Below are 22867 nucleotides of genomic sequence, written 5' to 3' on the forward strand. Positions count from 1 at the left end.
CACCAAAATGCAAGAAACCGTTTAGATTCTTCAACATGTGGAGTACTCATCCTCAGTTCCTTGATGTTATCAGATTAGCTTGGAATGTTAATGTGCATGGATCCCCAACTTACATCTTATGTCAAAAACTCAAAGCTTGCAAAGCAGCACTTAAGGAGTGGAATACAAATACCTTTGGCAATATTACCACCCGAGTTCAATTTTGCAGAAAGGAACTAATAGCAATGCAACATGAGCTGCAACTTCAGCCCCATGATGAGAATTTTATCGAAAAAGAGACATAAGCTAGAAATAAATTCATGCAAGCCTTAAAGCATGAGGAAAGTTTTGCAAAACAAAAGTCTCGACAGCATTGGCTTACTTTAGGCGATTGCAATACTAAGTTTTTTTTTGCTTCCATTGCTACTCGAAGAGTCGTTAACTGCATTAGGAAATGCAGAGACAATGATAACAATCTTATTAAGAATTTAGATGAGGTTAAAGCATACATTGAGCAATTTTTTTATTCCTTACTCCACCAAGCGGGGCAACCTAATAATATTCATGTGGAGCCAACTAGAAAGCTTGATTCAAGTGCCATTTCTATCCTCAATGCCCCATTACAGATGACGAAATAGTAAGAATTGTCTTTCAGTCACCAAAGCACAAAAGCCCTAGTACAAACGGATTTCCTACTGAATTTTACCAAATTACATGGTCTATTATTGGTAATGATGTGATTAAAGCTTGCCAGCATTTTTTCTCTTCAGGTCATATTCTTAGAGAGATGAATTGCACTTTTATTTCTTTAATTCCTAAGAATGCAGGGGCTGATTCACTAGAGAACTATCGACCAATATCTTTATGCAACTTTATTTACAAGATCATCTCCAAACTGTTAGCAGTTAGATTGCAAAAGGTAATACACAAGATGATTAGTCCAAATCAGGCTGCTTTCATCAAAGGGAGAAATATACATCATAATATTCAGCTTGCTAATGACTTGGTCAAGGATTTGCACTCAAAACCAAAAGGGACAAAAATCTATTTTAAAGCTGATCTAAGAAAAGCCTTTTACTTAGTTAATAGGAACTTTATCTATAAGATGCTCCACGGTATGAACTTCCCTCAGCAATGGGTTAATTGGATTCAATGTTGCTTAGAAACTCCAAAGTTTTCAATACTCTTCAACGGCTCACCTATTGGTTTTTTTGGGAGCAAGAATGGCATCCGACAAGGCGATCCACTCTCTCCATATCTCTTTACTATTGCAATGGAAGGACTTAGCTATATGTTGGAATTTGTGGTCTCTGATGGTAGTATTAAGGTACCCCATGCTGGCCCTATTCATATATCACATATAATCTTTGCAGATGATCTTCTTATCTTTCTTCAGAATGATTTAACTTCAGTAAGAAACCTGGCTACTATTCTGAATGATTTTGGTATGGTTTCTGGCCATTAGTTAAATCATGCGAAAAGTAAAGTCTACATGAGCCCTTGAATTGAGGACAAAAATGTTATTGCACATACCCTAGGGGTTAGTGAGGGAAATCTGCCAGTTACATATCTTGGTCTCCCACTCATATCCACTGGCATTCACAAAACCCACGGTCAGCCTATCCTACAAAAAATAAAGAATAGAATTTTCTCCTAGAAAAATAGGCTTCTTTCAAAAGTAGGACGACTTGAACTCATCCGTTCGGTGTTGTAGTCTTACTCTATATATTGGTCTAATGTATTTCTTCTGCCTATTGGACTTCTCCAAGATATTGAACGGTTATTAATAAACTTCTTCTGGATTGGCACAAATGATAAGACAATGCATATGGTAAATTGGGACTGCATCTACAAATCGAAAGATGAAGGGGGGCTGAACTTGTGAAATACTAGAGATTGGAATAAAGCATGTTTGGTAAAGCAATTGTGGGACCTTTTACAAAACAAATGTTCCTTATGGTCACAATGGGTTTCTGCTATGTATCTTCTAAAGTAATCGATTTGGGAAATTTCAACAAGAACATACCACTCTGCAGCTTGGAAAGGAATTTTAAAGGCAAGGAATTGGCTAATCAAACACATTTCTTATGCAATCTCTCCTGGAACTAATACTAATATGTGGTATGATCCTTGGGTGAATGGGAAAAGTATATTTCAATTATATGGAGACAGAATACGAAAAGACCTTAGGGCTCCCAAAGATTGGAAGGTTTCCAAGTTCATTGCTAATGGTACCTGGTGTCTCCCTACTCTTATTTCTCCTAAAATGTTATCACTTTGGCTGACTATCACAGCTATTCCAATCAGGAACAACCCTTCGGATGTACTTATTTGGCTTCATGACAATGGTAAATTTAGTGCCACATCCGCATGGAATCAAATTAGGCAAAGAAATAACAAGTGGCTCCCAAGTAGTTGGACATGGGATCGACCGGGATCATAGAGACATTCCTTATATAAATGGCAGGTCTTTCTGAATAAACTACCTACATTAGACAATATGAAAAAAAGAGGTATCCATCATGTTAACCGATGCTCCCTTTGCATGCAACAGGAAGAAACTGTTGACCATCTCTTTTTTGCTTGTGACTATACTAAATGAATATGGAAGGAGATTCTCCAACGATTTGAACTCAATAGAATGTCGCAACCAAACTTGCATCAAGAATTAGCTGACCTCATGCAATGTTTTTCAAGAAAAGGGCCTCTTACACAATTGACAAAGGTTATATTTGTTAGGATCGAGAGCACTAAGAGGGGGGGGGGGGGTGAATTAGTGCAGCGGAAAACTTTCTGCGATTAAAACCGAAAGCTGCGTTTGAACGATAAAGACAACTCTGTATGAAAGTTGATACTAAGCAAGGTTACAGTCAATCTATGCAGGCAGTTTGCAGTTATGATGAAAACCAGAATATCGGCGCAAACTGAAATCCGACGTTCGTACGAAGAAACTGATTTACGTCTAAGTGCGATTCGTAAATCACTTGATTAGATAAGACGCAGTTTAAGCTAAAGTATAAAGGCAGTGTGCTGCTATTGTACAGCTCAAAACGTAAATGCAATCTGCAATAAGATCATCATACGAAAAAGCAGATTTACGTCTAAACGCAGATTTACGTCTGAACTTGAAACTCGTTCGTAAAATCGCAGAGGGCAGTAAGCTATTGAAAAGTTTGCAGTAAAGGTAAAATGCTCAAGGGAAATGCAAACTGAGATTTAGAGTGGTTCGGTCAATCTTGACCTACTCCACTTTTGACTTCCTCCACCGACGAGATCACCGACGTCAACTAGAGACCTTCCTTCAATAGGCGAAGGCCAACCACCCTCTTACAGATTCACTCCTTTTGGCGGGCTTAGGAGACAACCCTTACAGAAGTTTTATCTCCTCTCTTTACAACTCAAACTTTGAAGAATAGAAGGAGGAGAACTAACAGTTTTGAGCTCTAAAAATCACAGAAAGACAACAAGATTTCGAGTGTGTGTTCCATGCTTTCAGTGCTGAATGGGTGGGGTATTTATAGGCCTCAACCCAGTTCAAATTTGGAGCTCAAATCTGTCAATTCCTGGAATTCCGGGATCAGGCGGTTGCACCTCCTGACTGGGGCGGTTGCACCGCCTGGCAGAGCTCGAAAACTGAGCCTGTGGGCGGTGCCACCTCTGTCAGGGGTTGTAATATCCCTCACTTTTGAAAATTATTAATAAAAAATTATATGTAAATTTGAGGACCTATATGTAAATATAAAAATTTCAAGGACTAAACTGCTAAGTTGCAAAATGAAAAAAAATAAAGAAAATCAAAAATTTCGGTTTTATCCCACCGCCTCCCACGCACTCTCTGTTTCTTCGAGAAACAGAGAGGAGCGGTGGGGCGTGGGGAGTGAAGAAAAGAAGAAGAAGAGGGAAAAGAAGAGAGGAGGAAGAAGAGAGGAAGAAGAGGGAGAAGAGAAGAAGAAGAAGAAGAAGAAGAAGAAGAAGAGGAGGTGGCTGCAGCGAGGGCTGCAGCGAGGAGCTGTGGGGCATGGGGAGAAGAAGAGAGGAAGAAGAGGGAGAAGAGAAGAAGAAGAAGAAGAAGAGAGGAGGATAGCTGCGGCAAGGCTGCAGCGAGGAGGTGTGTGGCGTTGGGGAGGAAAAGGGAAGAGGAGAAGAAAAGAAGGAGAAGAAGAGGGAAAAGAGAGGGAAGAGGGAGAGGAGCGAGAGGTGGCAGCAGCTAGGGCTGCAGCACCTCTGTTTCCTGCAGGTGGAAACAGAGGAGAGGTGTGGGGCGTTCGAAGAGGAGAAGAAGAAGAAGAGGAAGAGAAGAGGAAGAGGAAGCAGGAGAAGAGGTTGTGATACCTCTGTTTCCTGCAGAGGAAACAGAGGAGAGGGTGTGTGTGACGTCGGGGAGGAGGAGGGAAGAAGAAGAGGAGAAGAAGAAGAGAAGGGAAAGGAGGAGGTGCGGCTGCGGCGGTGGGAGCTACAGCTTGAAGAGAAGGAGGGGAAGAGATGGTGAGGAAGAAGAGAAGAAGTAGAAGCGGGTGAAGAGGCAGCACCTCTGTTTCCTGCAGGAGGAAACAGAGGAAAGGAGGTGCTGTTCGTCGGGGAGAAGAAGGGGAGGAAGGAGAAGAAGAGAAGAAGAAGAAAGGAAGGAGAAGGAAGAGGAGAAGGGAAAGAAGTAGCTGCGGCTGCGGCTGTGGCAGCTGCAGCTATGGCAGGGAAAGAGGAAGAGAAAGGAAGAAGGGAAGGAGAGGAAGAAGAGAAGGGAAAGAAGGGGCTGCGGCTGCGGCGATGGCAGCTGCAGTTGGAAGAGAAAAAGGAGAGGAAGATGAGCAAGGGAGGAAGTGTTAGGACTCTAGCTTGGAGAGTCCTAATTGAGAGGGACATTCATGTAAAAATGTTAGGACTCTAGCTAGGAGAGTCCTAATTGAGAGGGACATTCTGTTAGGACTCTAGCTAGGAGAGTCCTAATTGTGAGGGGCATTCATGTAGGAGGTTTTTTCTTAGAGAAGAATTAGGAGTTGTAAGGGAATAGGAGTCTTGAGTAGGAGTCCTATTAGGAGTTGGTTAGAAGTAAGAGTCTTAAGTAGGAGTCCTATTAGGAGTTAGGGTTTAGAAGCTCTATAAATAGCCATGTATTCCTTCTCTTTTCAAAAGCAATAGATGAATCTTTTCTGCAGCCTTTGAGCAGCAACTTGGAGGGAGGAACCCCTATAGAGTTCCAAGGAGGCCGATCCCCTAAAGAGATCAACCCCAAGTTTAGAATCTGCAAGGGTTCTAAGACCTGGTATCAGAGCAGCGTTCTTGGCGTCTCGCTGCCCTTCCACAGCCATCCATCAACCCTCTATAACCATCCAAAGCAATTCCCACAATTGCTTAAAAGATCGTCACCGAATTCCGTCATCATCTCCACCACCACGGATCATCCTTTGATCTCCCCGTGAATTGCAACAGGTTCTGGTTTCCTACCTTACTGCTGCTGCAATTTAGTTATCCTTATTCGAAATTCCAAAAAAAAAAAAAAAATTCGTTCCTATATTGCTGCATAAACTTTTCGTCACAAAGTTTTCATCTCTACGACGAAAGATACATTGCAGAATTCCAGCCGCATAGCACCATCTGTTTGGTCTTGCTACTGTGCTTTTTCTATCCAAATTTCTATGAAATTTTTATGACATCTTTGACACTTCTTAACAGTGGATTTCCCTTTGGTTTCATCAAAAAATTCTCAATATAAACTACTGATCTTTTATGTCCAATCTGCTGCACTTGAATTGCAGAATTCAAGCCGCATAGCACCATCTGTTTGATCTTGCTACTGTGGTTTTTCTATCCAAATTTCTACGAAATTTTTATGACATCTTTGACACTTCCTAACAGTAGATTTCCCTTTAGTTTAATTGAAAAATTCTCAATATAAAATACTGATCTTTTATGTCCAATCTGCTACACTTGAAAATCTATGCTGCAGAAAATTTCAGCTGCATATCGTTGCCTTAACCCATCTATTTGCAATATTTTTTGAATGAAATTTCTTATACACTTCATAGATCATCTTGGCTTCCATCTAAGATTGATCTATTAAGAAATTCATCTCTAAAAATGATTTTATGTTGCTGCAAATTTTCATCGTAACCCGCTGAAATTTTTCGACGATAATTCTGCAATTGCAACTTGCACCAATTTCCTTGCTGTTATACTGCTGATATTTTCTTGATTAAATTAGATATCCTTGCTGTCATATAAACTGTGATTTTGCTATCAATTCCCTCCTCAATTCTCTCAAGTTTTTGATAGAAATTAATTCGAGAAACCGTTGTTTCTTCGACGACAATTCTACTCTTACAAGACAGCACATACTTGCTGCAACTTCCACGGATTTCTGTCAAACCTTTGCTACCATCTACCACAGATCCAAAACTTTCAACCACATCCCTAAAACTCTACTAAACCACACCCTCAAACTGCACCCAAAACTGCCACAAAACAAGCCTAAATCGTAGCCTACATCCACCAATCCACCAACCCTTTTGACCATCACTTCTCTCAACCTATACATGCCTTTAACCTAACAACAAAAGAGAGATCTTAACATCATAGATTTGGAGGCATATATTATGGCATCTAAGGAGGTAATCAATGCTAAATTCGAAGCCTTGGAGGCGCGAATGGAGGATAAGATTTGGATGCTCTTTACCGAACTCAGATTGGGCCGACCACTAAGACCGAAGAAATCATATCAAGGAGAGAGCTTTGCCCAATCACACCAAGCCCGAAGATATGACTTCCAAGGGAGGGTAGGCTCTATGACCAATCCCAACTATCCATGCATGAGAGTGGACTTCCCTAGATGGGAAAAAGGAGACCCGATTGGTTGGATCTTGCGCGCGGAGCGATATTTTCGGTATCACAAAACCGCGGATGTATCTATGGTGAAAATTGCAGCTATACATCTTGAAGGGGATGCTATACAGTAGTTTGACTGGTTTGAACATACTTATGGAGTCCTTTCATGGCGACAATTCAAAGAAGGACTGTTGATTCACTTTAGACCAACCGATTACGAGAATATTGACGAACAACTAGCAAAGATCCAACAAACCTCCACCATTCAGGAGTACCAAACCAGGTTTGAAAGGTTATCTAATCAAACTCACGATTGGTCTCAAAAACAGCTATTATGGACCTTCATTGAGGGCTTGAAGCCGGAGATCCGAGGAGAAGTTAAAGCGCGACAACCGTATACGCTTATGGCAGCCATCTCTTTCGCACGACATTAAGAGGAGCAATTGAACCATGAAGCTCGGAGGACTAGGGTCTCTCCTCAACTAGTAATATTGAAGCCCTTAGCCCCCCCTACTATCGACCAAGTCCCTACACTAAAGAGGTTAACAAGAGAAGAGCTTCGGGAGCGATATGAGAAGGGGTTATGTTGGCATTGTGACGAGCCGTGGAGCCGTGAGCATCGCTGTAGTAAAGGGGGACTTCTTATGATTGAACCGATAGAAGAAGAGGTCATTGAACATCCAAAAGAGAGCCTTGAACATGAAGAAGAAGATGCAGAAGAAGAGCCACAACCGACCGAAGTTACGGTACATACACTAGCTAGCTACTCAAACCCGCAAACGATAAAAATTGGAGGCCTTCTCAAACAACAACCAATCACTGTTCTCAACGACACGGGCAGTACTACTAACTTCCTAAATAGTAAGCTTGCTATTCGGATATCATTACCTATCGAGAATCGCTGCAGGTTTGATGTTAAGGTCACCAACGGACAGATTTTGAATTGTGATCATAGGCGCTTGCAGGAGAAACTATTGCTGCAGGACCAAGAGATAATTGCATATTTCTTCCTTCGCCCTCTTAACAATCATGAAGCCATGCTCAGAATTAAATGGTTGACGACATTAGGTGATATTTCTTGGAATTTTATGAAACTAATTATGAAATTTTACAGTAAGGAGAAACAGGTGACATTGCACGGGAAACGTGGGGGCGACATAACAACGATTTGCACACAACAAATGAAGAATGTTTTGCATAAAGCATGCAGCGGCTTTTTGGTACAACTTGAGCAGCAAACTAAGGGAGAGCCAACAGAATTTGAAGATCCAAATCTACTTCCTTTGCTTGCTGAATTTTCAAATATATTTGACGAACCGCGCAACCTACCTCTTACCTGTCGGCATGATCATTGTATAATGATTCTTCCAGGAAAATCTTCAGCAAATGCTCAGCCATATCAGTATCCACATCTCCAGAAGGATGAAATAGAAAGGATTATAAAAGAGATGCTCGAAACAGGAGTTATTCGGCCAAGTTGCAACCTCTACTCTTCGCCGGTACTACTTATACGCAAGAAGGACGGAACAAGGCGAATATGTGTTGATTACCGATCTCTCAATGGCATAATCATCAAGGACAAATACTTTATTCCAATAGTAGATGAATTGCTAGATGAAAGGGAACACAAATCTTTACAAAGCTGGAACTTTGATCCGGGTATCATCAAATACGAGCATACGAAGAAGACATACGGAAAACCACCTTTTGAACACACAACAACAATGAATTTTTGCTTTCTTCAACAAAAGGTGGAATATCTTGGGCATATCATATCAGAGGAAGGTGTGGCAGTGGACCCCTTCAAAATTGGAGCAATGCAAAACTGGCCGACCTCGAGAAACATAAAATTGCTACATGGCTTTCTAGGTTTAACAGGCTACTACCACAAGTTCGTGAAAAACTATGGAAAGATCAGTGCACCACTTACTTCCTTACTAGAAAAAGATGTCTTCCAATGGTTGGACAGAGCCTCCGCTACCTTCGACAAACTTAAGGCAGCCATGACGACGATGCCGGTGCTAACACTACCAGATTTCAACCGACCCTTCATTATTGAGGCCGACACATCTGGAGTCAGAATTGGAGCCATTCTCATGCAAGATGGTCGACCACTCGCATACACTAGCAAGGCATTATCTCCCTCCGATCAAAATATGTCAACATATGATAAGGAGATGCTCGCCATTGTGCGCGCAGCAACGAGGTGGAGATTGTACTTGATCAGGTGACACTTTCAAATCAAGACCGACCATAAAAGCCTAAAATATCTCTTGGAGCAGAAGATATCTTCCCTCGAGCAGCAAAAATGGGTAACAAAACTTCTTGGATTTGATTTTGAAATAACTTACAAAAAGGGGAAAGAGAATGTTCTTGCAGCTGCGCTTTCGCAGCTACCCGAGCAAGTTGAAGTTTCGACCGTTTCACTTCCGACCAGCGACTTCCTTGAGGATATTAAGATGGAATGGCAGGAAGATTCAGATACTAGTAAGATTATAAAAAAATTGGAGGAAGCACCAAGCCCCATGGCTCATTACAATTGGGACTAAAAAGAATTACACTATAAGGGATGCATTGTGCTTGTGACAAATTCTACTTGCATCTTCAATAGCAGAATTTGGACAAAGTTATTCTATATGCAGGGTACTAAATTGAAAAAGAGTACGACATATCACCCACAAACCAACAGCCAACCGGAAGTTTTAAACAAGTGCTTAGAGACAGCCCAAAGTCAACCACCAAATATGATTACCCAAAGAGAACTCCAGACCCAGCCAAGTGCCATTATTGATCGACGGATCGTGACTCGACGACGACGACCCACTAATGAAGTGCTAATACAGTGGGCGAACCTACCAAAAGAAGATGCCACTTGGGAGAACTATGACGACTTGAAGATCAAATTCCCAGAATTCATGAATCATCAGCCTCGAGGACAAGGCTGATTTGAAGAGGGCGGGTCTGTTAGGACTCTAGCTTGGAGAGTCCTAATTGAGAGGGACATTCATGTAAAAATGTTAGGACTCTAGCTAGGAGAGTCCTAATTGAGAGGGACATTCTGTTAGGACTCTAGCTAGGAGAGTCCTAATTGTGAGGGGCATTCATGTAGGAGGTTTTTTCTTAGAGAAGAATTAGGAGTTGTAAGGGAATAGGAGTCTTGAGTAGGAGTCCTATTAGGAGTTGGTTAGAAGTAAGAGTCTTAAGTAGGAGTCCTATTAGGAGTTAGGGTTTAGAAGCTCTATAAATAGCCATGTATTCCTTCTTTTTTCAAAAGCAATAGATGAATCTTTTCTGTAGCCTTTGAGCAGCAACTTGGAGGGAGGAACCCCTATAGAGTTCCAAGGAGGCCGATCCCCTAAAGAGATCAACCCCAAGTTTAGAATCTGCAAGGGTTCTAACAGGAAGAAGAGGCTGTGGCCGTGGCTGAGGCTGCGACTGCAGCAGTGCAGCTGGGAAAGAAGAGAAGGAAAGGAAGAAGAAGAGAAAGGAAAAGGGAAGAAGAGAGGAAGAGGAGAAGGGGAGGCAGCTGTGGCAGTGGCAGCTGCAGCTGCAAGAGAAGGAGAGGAAATAGAGCAGGGGAGGAAGAAGAGGTTGTGGTTATGGTGGCTGCGGCCATGGCTGCGACTGCGACTACGGCAGTTGCAGCTGGGAAAGAAAAGAAAGGTAGTGCGGTGGAAGGGGCTGCGATTGTGACAGCGGCAGCGACGGCGGCTGTGGCAGCTGCGTTTGAAAAAAAGAAAACGAAGGAATGAGAGTAAGAGAGAGCAGGTGACTATGCCTCTATGTTCTGCATGAGCTGCAGTTGTGGAGGAAAAGTAGAAGGATTTGGGCTAACACCTTCTTTGGATCTTCGGATCAAAATATTTGAAAGGCAAGTTCCTGATCATTTCTCCTGTAATTGTTCTAATCTTTCCTATTGCAAGTATCCTGATCTTTTCTCACTGTAATTTTATCTCTATATTTGCTTTGAATATGAGGAACTTTGAATTGTTCTACCCTTGCACTTGATATATCTCCTGTTTAGACGTAACGATTCGAATCTGTGCAACTTCCAAGATTCTGACCTTTCTACCTTGTTATGATTATAACTCCATGTATTGACATCTGATTTGGACAAAACTTATTTGATCATAATATAGACTCATAAACCTTTGTTTTGATAGCTTATTTTAAGAATTCGGAGTAAGTTTGTCTGCCCAAACTTCTATTTCAAATGAGCCTATAGATTCTGCAAAACAAGGATCGTAATTTCTGACCTTTTGACACTGAACTGCTTATAAGTCCCTATTACAAACATTGATTTATTCAAAGCTTATTTCAATGGAAACTAGACTCATAGATCTTTCTTTTGATATATGGATTGAAAGATTTAGAATCCAAACACTTGCCCAGTTATCTGTTGAATCTGACATTATGAATTCTGCCAAACAGAGATTTTGTTCTACGACCCTTGTTTACCAAATTATTTGTAACTCTCTCTATTGGACAGTTCAATTCATATGAAGCTTGTCTTATCTGAAAGTATAATCCAATGATATATTTCTGAGTAAATTGGAGCACGATTGATAGTTTGAATCATTTGTTCAATGTGCCTCTTGTATTCTGCCAGAAATCGAGCTTTGGTCGATTTCTAATATTTTGGTTTCATTCCTTTGGAAATTGATATCCTTTAGCTTTCTTATTCAATTGAGCTTTTTATTACTGCTTTGAATTCTTGTATGCTCTTGTCCTTAAAGTTATTTGCATTCTTGAAAACTATTGTGTAACGTTTATGCTATATCGTATTGAGTCATTTAGGCACATGTGTATCCCATTGTTCTTCATTTGCTTTCGATATGTGCCTATTCCATTTCCTTTCAAATCCGAATATCATTGTGAAAGATTATTGCTTACTTCGTATTGACTCGTAAAGGCACATGTACGTTTTGTTGTTCCGCGTGTGCTTCCGATATGTGCTACTTATTGTTAAAACTACCTTCTTGTACTCTGGTGTTTGTGGGATTGTCTGGACCTTTGCCAAAAATGGCAAAGGGTATGTGCTTAGAGCCTGCGATGCTCTGCCGACCCCCTCTGACTTCACCTAGACGTGGGTGGATGGAGCTCCCAAATGTGGGAGACTTCTGTCTGGTGGTCATTCAGAAATGGATGAATCACACTCTGTTTGAGATCCCACTACACCTTCTATATGTTTGATATGATATCCAGAGCTTTGGTTATGTGTTTCGGTACATGCTTTGGATAAGAATGATATGATTGCAACGTCAAAGACGACGTTTGAGCTTCTGTACGGTATTTGTTATTGATATGCTCTGAAAAGTTTCATTCACTATTGATATGCTTCGAAATGTTCCATATGCCGTTGATATGCTCCGGAACATTTCATACGCCATTGACAAGCTCCGAAATGTTTCATTTGTTATTGATATGCTCCGAAACATTTTGATATGCCTTTGATATGCTCCGAAATGTTTCATTTGTTATTGTTACGCTTCGAAATGTTCCATACGTCATTGATATGCTTCGAAATGTTTCATACTATCTTAATTTATATAGTAGGAATAGGAAATAAAAAAAAAATTTGTTTTTCAAAAATTATATCATGTTTTTCTTTTTAGCATCTTTGAAAAAATTAAAAATTTGATCATGAAAAGTATATTGCTAAGTTTTCATACATGTTATGTTTTGAAATGTTGAATGATGTATGCAACATTATGGATGATAGTTATATATAATGCTTAGGATTAATTCATGCATGTGTATTTTGATGATTTTATGTCATGCATGAGTTTTTGAAGTGAATATTGATTTGATACTCTCATTTTGGATTAACATGTTTTTGGTTTAATCATTTTTATGATGAATTAAGATGACATTCTCATGACATATTAAGATGACAAAGTGTATGTGCATCTATGTATGAATTTCTTGATAGTCTTTTGATGATAGATGTGATATCATGATGTTTTATTTTTGATGTGTTTGGTCTTGACGGTTTTATGACGAAACTTTTGTTTTGATTTTAAATGATAATACATGTTTTCACAAAAAGATTTGAACACCCTCACATGAAATCAATTAAATGAAATGGAAATAAATTTTATATCCTATTGAGATTAATGAATTTAGTTTACCAATCTTGTGAATCTCATGAAAATAAACATGATGAATATTTTAAAAATAAATGAGTGTATCATGTATTTGGTCTTAATGATTTCTCTTAAACATATTTTTTTGAAATCATACTTGATGATGAATATCAAGATATTAAAAGGATGTTATCATGGAATCATACTTGATGATTTGTTCTATGAAATTTACCTTTCCGTCTTAAATATTGACACTTGTTTTATTAAAGGTAAAGGAATGCTTATAAGAAGCAAATCACATGAATAGAAATTTATAAAAACAAAATACGATCCTCTATCTTATCGATTTTTCAATAAATCTATGCTTGTCATGTATGAATTTATTGAATGTGATTTTGAGGATGATTTCGGATTTCACAAATGCTTGATTCATACTTATGACATGAGACACATTTTAAATATGAATCATGTTCAATGCTTCAATCATATTATATCTCCCTTAATTCATTTTGTTCTCCTAGATTTATTTACGAAAGAGGAGAATCTTCCAAAAATAAAATGATGCAAATGAATCACTTATCGATATATCTTTTTGAAATATCTTTTTAATGTGATGTTGATAATTTGAGATGCCTATTGGAATTCATGACATAAGATAATTGAATCCTTGACTTACTCTAGCTTGAAAATAGATGTTTAAAATCTTGCTTGATTAGCTGTTTTATAAGATTTTGCCTTTATGTCTTGAACTTTCATGCTTATCTTGATTTGGCATATAATGACTAAGGCATACTTAGATGAAAAAGAATCACTTCAAAAATGCTTTTCCCATCGGATCAAGATTAATGATTTCATGATATTTTGTGAATCTCGAAATTGATTTTGATGACTTGATTATGAGTTTTAAGTTACCGATTTGATTTAAATAAGTTTTATTAAAATCATAATCTTGATCTTGTAAAATTGGAATCACAAATAATATCTTTTGGTATTCATGAATTGATACTCACAATATGAAAGTATTGGTATTCATGACTTGAATTTAATTGAAACATTGCATGCTTAAATTAATCATTCTCCTATGTTTCAAAAATTCCTTAAAAGCCTTATGAGATGATTGAAAATTAATTTGCTTTATGATGAATCACGAATCATGACTTGATCTATGATATTGATATATTTTAATCATGATCCTTGGTTGTATAATCTTTTTGCTCTATTAAAAGGATTTATTGAATGAATCATGTCCTTCTTGAATTTTCTTGATATCATGACATGATTTTGTAAGTTGGCTTGTATAATGATTAAAATCTTTTGGCCATCGATTTCTCCCTTCTTTTCGGTAATGACAAAGGGGGAGAAATATATGAATTGATACTATGAGTGCCATATTTGAATGATAAATATATGAATTAATAAGTGCCATATTTAAATTTGAATTATGTTGAGATATCAAAAGAAGCTTGCATCGAAATATATGGAAAATTGATAATCGAAATGCTATGATTGCCATATGCCATGTTTGCATCATATTAAGATATCAAGAACTAGCATTGTAATTTTACTTGCTGATATCTTGTCATATGATGAAATGCTACGAATTATTGCTAAAATGATGTATGCAACACTTATGCTTTTTATGTGATGTATTGCATATGATGTGTATCATGAATGCTTTAAATGATGAATGTTTGGTATCATGATCAACATGTTGATAAATGCTTGAAAATTTTAATGTTTGAGTATCATGTATGATATTCTTATTAATGATGATTGATTTATTTTTCGGTATCGTGCATGAAAAATAAGGTTATTGAAATTGTGTATGTTTTAATTTGAATATATAATGATGCACAAATAAGAATGATACTTACCTTTGTCATAATATGAAAAATGATATAAGGGTCTTCCCTTCTTTTTGACAATGACAAAGGGGAGCAAGAATTTCTAGCGTGGACATCATGAAAAGAGGCAAACTAACTAACTTGCACAATTCAAGATGAAAGCAAAAATTGTACTTCTCAAAAGAGAAGATGCAAATGTAACATTTGCCAAATTGTTTGCTTGCCTCATGTAAAACATTATCTCTTGCTAGTTTGACATTTTTGCTAGCTTGTATATTGCAAAACTTGATCACTTTTTCAAACATTTTGCTAGCTTGCATGATGTAGAACTTGCTATCTTGAACATTACCAAAAGTGCTATCTTGTATGCTATAAAACTTGCATATCTAAAACTTGATAGCTTGAATGTCCTAAGCATGATGCAATACTTGCTAAATTTTCTAGCTTCAAAACTGCATGATGATAAAACTTGATATTATGTTTTTCATGCAATGAGTTGAACTTATATTAAAAACACAGAATAGTTGTACTTCTCCTTTTTGTTGATGACAAAGGGGGAGAAGTATGTTGATGACATGATATTCAAGGTTCTATCAATATGGCATATTGATAGGGGGAGTTTGTTTAAACTCCCGGAGTTAAGGTTAACTCCGTCATCAAGTGGTTGTCATCATCAAAAAGGGGGAGATTGTTGAATCTCGTATTTTGATGATGAAACCACTTGATATATGTTTATGATTTAAACTGCATTTTGAGCGATGCAGGTCTACTCGATCAGGTTTAGACAGTTGACGCAGGAGGAATTGACGTTGCGCCGGAAGAGATCACGTCAGGATATTGGATGGCTGAATGCTTCGAACGTCGGGCATCGGGCCAAGGAGAGCGAAATTGCGCCAAGGATATTGGGGTTGCGGAGGTCAACCGCCGATTGGGCAACAAGCCGCAAGAGAGGACGATGCACCGAAGAATCGGACGAAGCGCCAACCAATGACGTGCCGGGCAACAGAATGTCAAGTCGCGTTGTAATAATTGTCTAGATCGAAGTAGAGTTTTAGCTTGTGTGTGCAGGATTAACTACGATAACGACGAAGACATAAAGCGAAACAAAGTGTCGGAGTCAAGCGCGAAGGATTCGTTGGGAGTTCAAGAGTTCGACGGAAGTCCGAAGGTTCGTTGGGAATGTTGCCGGAACTAGCCGAGAATGAGTAGGGAGCTTGCCAAAGGGTTTTTCGGAAGCTCGCCGGAAGGTTCGTTGGAAGTTCGCGGAGCTCACCGAGAAAGATCGGAACTTACCGAAGAAGCTCGTTGGAACTCGCCAAGATCAAATCGTGAAGTCTAGGAGCTTGTCGGGAGTCCGCAGAATGGTTTTCGAGAGTTTATCGGAAGACCGTCGGAAGTTCGCCGGAAGCTCGCCGGAAGAAGTCTTGACTTACAAACTTTGTAATAGCTTAGAAAATATCTTTAAATTCGTAGTTAGCACATTAATTAGGGTTAGGATTAGGTGTTAATCCTATAACCCAAGTAGGGGCCAATTGGGCCCGAGTTCGGACTGGTTTGGGCCAAGTTTGGAGCCCAACCAGTGAGCTGATTTGGCCTAGGCGGTGGCACCGCCCAGCACCCGAGAGCTGGGCGGTGACACCTCCTGGGCTGGGCGGTTGCACCGTCCAGCACCCTTGCGCTGGGCGGTGGCACCGCTTGGCTGGGCGGTGGCACCGCCAACATCGGGAACATAAGAGAATTCAAATTTTTGGAGCCCAAATTTGAATCCTCTTGAGGCCTATAAATACCCCTCAAGTCTCAGCTGAGAATACAACTTTTGTGCAGCAAGTGATTGAGAGAAAAGTCTTAGAAGAGTCTTTGCCTTTCTTGTTTTCAATTTGCTAGAGTTCTCATTCTTTCTTGCTGAAAATTTGTAAGAGGTTGAACTGCTTGTAAAAGGTTGTAAGAGGGGTATTTGCCCTTCCATTTCAAGAGATTTGCTAGTGGAAGGTGGGAGCCTCATCGAAGAGGGGCCTCGCAAGTGGATGTAGGTCATTTGACCGAACCACTCTAAAATCGACATAATCTCTGGTTTGCATTTCATTATTGCTATTTACATTACTGCAAACCTTCTTACATGCTTTAGTTCCTTCTTACCTTTGCTGCACAACTTTAAGAATACGCTTTCAAGTTTAGCTTTTCAAGTTCCATTCTTATCGTACGAAAGATTTGTCGAAACCGAAGTTTTAATCCACTGCACTAATTCACCCCCCCCCCTCTTAGTGCCGCTCTGATCCTAACAGAAGCTTCTAACTTCTGTTACATTTGTTGGTACATCCCATTCAACTATAGCTTCCACTTTCTTTGGATCAACAGATATACCCTTCCCTGAAATCACATGGCCTAAGAAAGCAACTTCATTCAACCAAAATTCACATTTGTTGAACTTTACATACAACTTCTTTTCTCTTAGTATGGACAATACATTTCTCAAGTGTTCCTCATGCTCCTGATTACTCCTTGAATACACGGATATGTCATCAATGAATACAATTACATAGTCATCCAAGAGCGGTTGAAATATCCTATTCATTAGTTCCATAAAAGCTGCAGAGGCATTAGTCAAACCAGAAGGCATCCAAGAATTTATAGTGACCATATCGAGTTCTAAAAGCTGTTTTTGGAATATCCTCCTCCTTGATCTTCAACTGATAGTAACCTGACCTCAAATCAATCTTAGAGAATACTTGTGCACCCTGCAGTTGATCAAACAAATCATCAATTCTGGGTATGGGATACTTATTTTTGATGGTCACCTAATTCAACTGTCTATAATCAATACAAAGCCTTAATGTTCCATCCTTCTTCTTCACTAATAATACAGGAGCACCCCACGGTAAAACGTTGGGTCGTATGAAGCCCTTATCTAATAATTCTTGTAGTTGCTTCTTTAATTCCTCTAGCTCGAGTGGTGCCATTCTGTAGGGAGGCTTAGATATTGGGATTGTCCCAAGGACCAAATCAAAAGCAAAGTCACGTTTGGAGGTAATCCAAGCAAGTCATTCTTGGGATACATTAGGTAAGGAGATAAATCATGTCCAATACTCTTAAAATAAAAGATCGGCTGATCAAATATGCAAAAAGTGATCATTTGTTATATAACAATCCATACTGGTATGATAAGAAGATAGTCAATCCATACCAAGTATAATATCAAAGTTTCAAATCTCTAGGAGAACTAAATCAGCAAAAGTTCAAGTTCTCCAATAAAAATCAGACCAGAGGACCAGATTTAAGTTCGTTATCAAAGAATCTCCAATGATCGTATTTTATATATATCACATAATGCAGTGGTCTAGGTTGAATGCCCAAGTGATAAGCAACATATTACGAATCAAATCATAGAGAGGACCCATGGTCAAACAAATATTTGCATTCTTTCATAAACATGCATAATACCTTCAATCACTAATTTAGAAGTTTTAGAATCATATTCAGTGATAGCATATACTCTGACATGGGCTGATGATTTATGAGACAGTGACTCTTTCTTCTTGTTCAAAGGACAATCTTTTATTTTATAATACAACTTTCGACAAGCAAAAATAGACTCTAGTCACCCACAAACACAAACTTGTTTCATTAATTAACTTGCAATCCACACGTGATTGAGTCTTTTATGGTGACTTCCCATTTCAAATCCAAATGTCTTGACTCTCTTGTTATTACTTTCTGATTCATTTCCAATCATATTTGTATTGGTAAACTTATCCTTATCATTCTTGCCACCGATCTACAAAAATTCTTTTCATTATTGCCATTAATGATCAGTCTCTACTTCCAATATAAGGTGGCAAAAGAAATCTTTCGATCATCAGAACAATTTTGTACATCAAATATCTTCTCTGTTTGCATCATCTGTTTTTCTACCACCAATGAAATTAGGTGCACCATGCTTCTGCTGCGCCACTCTGATTCAATATCTTCGATCAACCCTTTCATCCCCCTTAATTAATCAGAAACAACTGAAATAGGAGGACCAAATTGCCTCATCATCCTTAATTCCTAAAATACATCAAAGAAAATTTTCACCAATCACTATAGTTCACTAGACCTCAATATATTTTGCACGTCAACATATCAAATATTTCAGTGATCCTCAAACTATGCTCTGATACCACCTCTGTCACGCCCCCCAAAATATCGATAATATTAAAGATTTTTCAACACAAATCCATCCAGGATCCAATCACACATTTGAGGTCACTAAGAAAATATTCAAATCAAAATTTCACCTCTATAATCTACAAATTTATAAACCCTGTGTAGTTCATAAACATACAACACATCGCTCGATGATTCATAAAATCTGAACCCAACTCACCAAAATAATAACCACAGCATAAATTCACAAGTATGGGAGTCTATATAGTCACAAAACCAACGTTTACCATAAGTTCATATCATTACACGAATTAAACTTAACATTCTAGAACCCTAGCCATGAGAGGTCCTTTAAACTTATACAAAATCCACAAGTTTAGATTCATCGTCAACATTTCATTAGATGCAGAGTGTGCTTATATAACAAAAACATATATACTAATAAAGATCTGCCCAAAATCTTTTAACTTTCCACTGCCTCAGCCCAATCTTAACATTTAAGCGAGCGACAAGCTAACCTGAAAAATTTATACAGCAACGGGGTGAGCATATAAAGCTCAGCAAGTGACTAACATATCCATGGTAAAAGAGGAAAATTTTCAAATAAATAAGCTTTCATAATGCAAGGTAGAATATAAGAATTCATAGACATAATCTCATCAGGTGTAGAATCACAAATATCATTTCAATCAAACATAATTGGTTCATACAAATGGAGCATAGAGTAATTGGAGCATATCAATAGTATAAGAAATGTTCCGGAGCATATCAACAACCTATAGAACATTTCGAAGCATAACAATAACAAATGAAACATTTTGGAGCATATCAAAGGCGTACGAAATGTTTCGGAGCATATCAATGATAAGTGAAACATTTTGGAACATATCAATGGCGTATGGACCATTTCGGAGCATTTCAAAGACGAATACGAAACAGAAGCTCAAATGTCGAATTTGACATTGCATTCATATCATTCATATCCAAAGCATGTATAGAAACACATAATCAAAGCTCTGGATACCATATCAAACATACATAAGGTGAAGTGGGACCATAACATAATATGGTACATCCATTACTGAATGACCACCATACATAAGTCTCCCACGTCTGGGAGGTCTCCCATGTTTGGGAGCTCCATCCACCCACGTCTGAGTGAAGTCATAGGGGCCGGCAGAGCATCTCAAGCTCTATGCATAACTCCCTTCACCATTTCTGGCGAAGGTTCACAATATCCCACAAACACCAGAGTACAAAAGGATACTATGAACAATGAATAGCACATATTGGAAACACACGCGGAAGAACAAAACGTACATGTGCCTTTACGAGTCAATACGAAGTAAGCAATAATCTTTCATAATTATATTCAGATTTGAAAGGAATTGAAAGCAAGGGAACACATGGAATCCAAGCAATCACATACAACTTAATTCAAATGAGAAGGTTAGATGAATTCGATATCCAAAGGAATGGAACTAGAATAGGCACACATCGAAAGCAAATGCGGAACAATGGGTTATACATGTGCCTATATAAGTCAATGTGATATAGCATAAACGTTACACAATATGTTCAAGAATGGTAATAATTTATAGACAAGAGCAAACGAGAATTCAAACATTAATATAAGCCACAATTGAGTGAAGGGAACTGAACAAAATCTATTTCCAAACGAACGAAAACAGAAGATACGAAATCGATCAAAGCTCGATTTCTGACAGAATTCGAGAGGCTCATTGGATAAACACTTCAGCTTATCAATTATGCTCCAATACCCTCAAGAAGGCTATTGTCGAAAGATATATCAATCTATTTTCTGTTAAAATAAATTTCGTATGAATCATGGTTTCCAACAAGGAGTTACCTTTGATTTGGTAACACAAGGTCAAAAACAAAATCACTGTTTTGCAGAATTCATAGGGTCGGATTCAACAGATAATAGGATAGGCATTTGAATTACAAATATTTTAATCTAGATATCAAAAGAAAGGTCTATAAGTCTAGTTTCTAAAAAGTCAGTTTGGTACAAATCAGAATTTTCAACAGGGACTTAAAGGTATTTTAGTATCGAAAGGTCAGAAATTTTGATCCCTGTTCTGCAGCATCTATAGGCTCATTTGAAATAGATGTTTGGGTTAGTATTCGGTGTCCAAAATCTGCAAAATCAGTGTCAAAAGAAAGATATAAGAGTCTAATTTCAAACAAGCTAGGTCCTGCCTAAATCCACATTTGGTGCTAAAAATTATAGCTGAAACAGTGTACAGGGGTCAGTTTACCGAAAAAATTTTAGATCATTAGTTTTATGTCCAAAGAGAGAAATATCAGGTTCTAAGCATAAATCTTTCAGAATCAACATAGGAACATAGACTAATACTTCTGTAGGATGGGGTTAGAACACTTGCCTTTGAGAATTATGACCCCAATTGAGAAGATTTGAGTAAGAAACCTCAAAGCCCCAATTTTTTCCTTCTTCTTCTTCCCCCTTTTTTTTTTCCTCTTCTTCTTTCTTTCTTTCTCTGTTCATCCACGTAGCTACCTTCTCTGGTTCCTTAAGAACGAAGGCAGAGTGGCTTAAATGGTGGGATTTGTATTTTTATGCATTTTGCAGTTTAGTCCTTGTATTATTATATTTATGATTAGGTCCTTAGGGTTTACATATAGGTCCTCAGATTTTTTTTTTCTTTTTGAACAAATCCCTCAAATCTTATGAATAAGTGCTCAGATTCATATTTTTGTTATTTTATCAAATTTAAAATAGATACTTACATTCCAACTAGAAACTTATACGAAAATTCAGAAATGAGGGATGTTATACTTCGAGCCTAGTGCGATTGGGCAAAGCTCTCTCCGTGATATGATTTTTTCGGGCTTAGTGGTCGGCCCAATCTGAGTTGGGTAAAGAGCGACCGAATCTTATCCTCCATTCGCGCCTCCAAGGCTTCGAATTTAGCATTGATTGCCTCCTTAGATGCTATAGTATATGCCTCCAAATCTATAATGTTACGATCTCTCTTTTTTTATCAGGTTAAAGGAATTATAGTTGAGAGAAGTGATGGTCGAAAGGATTGGTGGATCGATGGATGTAGGCTACGATTTGGTCTTGTTTTGTGGCTGTTTTGGGTGCAGTTTGAGGGTGTAGTTTAATGGAGTTTTAGGGCTATGGATGAATATTTTGGATCTGTGGTAGATGGTAACAAAGGTTTGATAGAAATCAGTGGAAGTTGCAGCACGTATGTGCTGTCTTGTAAGAGTAGAATTATTGTCGAAGAAACAACGGTTTCTCGACGTAATTTTCACCAATCTGAGTTCGGTAAAGAGCGTCCGAATCTTATCCTCCATTCGCGCCTCCAAGGCTTCGAATTTAGCATTGATTGCCTCCTTAGATGCCATAGTATATGGCCCCAAATCAATGATGTTAAGATCTCTCTTTTGCTATTGAGTTAAAGGCATGTATAGGTTGAGAGAAGTGATGGTCGAAAGTGTTGGTGGATTGGTGGATGTAGGCTGCGGTTTAGGCTTATTTTGTGGCTGTTTTGGGTGCAGTTTGAGGGTGTGGTTTAGTAGAGTTTTAGGGCTGTGGATGAAAGTTTTGGATCTGTGGTAGATGGTAACAAAGGTTTGACAGAAATCCGTGGAAGTTGCAGCAAGTATGTGCTGTCTTGTAAGAGTAGAATTGTCGTCGAAGAAACAACGGTTTCTCGACGTAATTTCCACCAAAAACTTGAGAGAATTAAGGAGGGAATTGATAGCAAAATCACAGTTTATATGACAGCAAGGATATCTAATTTAATCCAGAAATTTTCGGAAGTATAAAAGTAAGGAAATTGGTGCAAGTTGCGATTGCAGAATTCTCGTCGAAAAATTTCAGCGGGTTACGACAAAAATTTGCAGCAACATAAAATCATTTTTAGAGATAAATTTCTTAATAGATCAATCTTAGATGGAAGCCAAGATGATCTATAAAGTGTATAAGAAATTTCATTCAAAAAA

This window comes from Musa acuminata, chromosome BXJ1-6 (genome assembly GCF_036884655.1).
Source record: "Musa acuminata AAA Group cultivar baxijiao chromosome BXJ1-6, Cavendish_Baxijiao_AAA, whole genome shotgun sequence".
Taxonomy (NCBI): domain Eukaryota; kingdom Viridiplantae; phylum Streptophyta; class Magnoliopsida; order Zingiberales; family Musaceae; genus Musa; species Musa acuminata.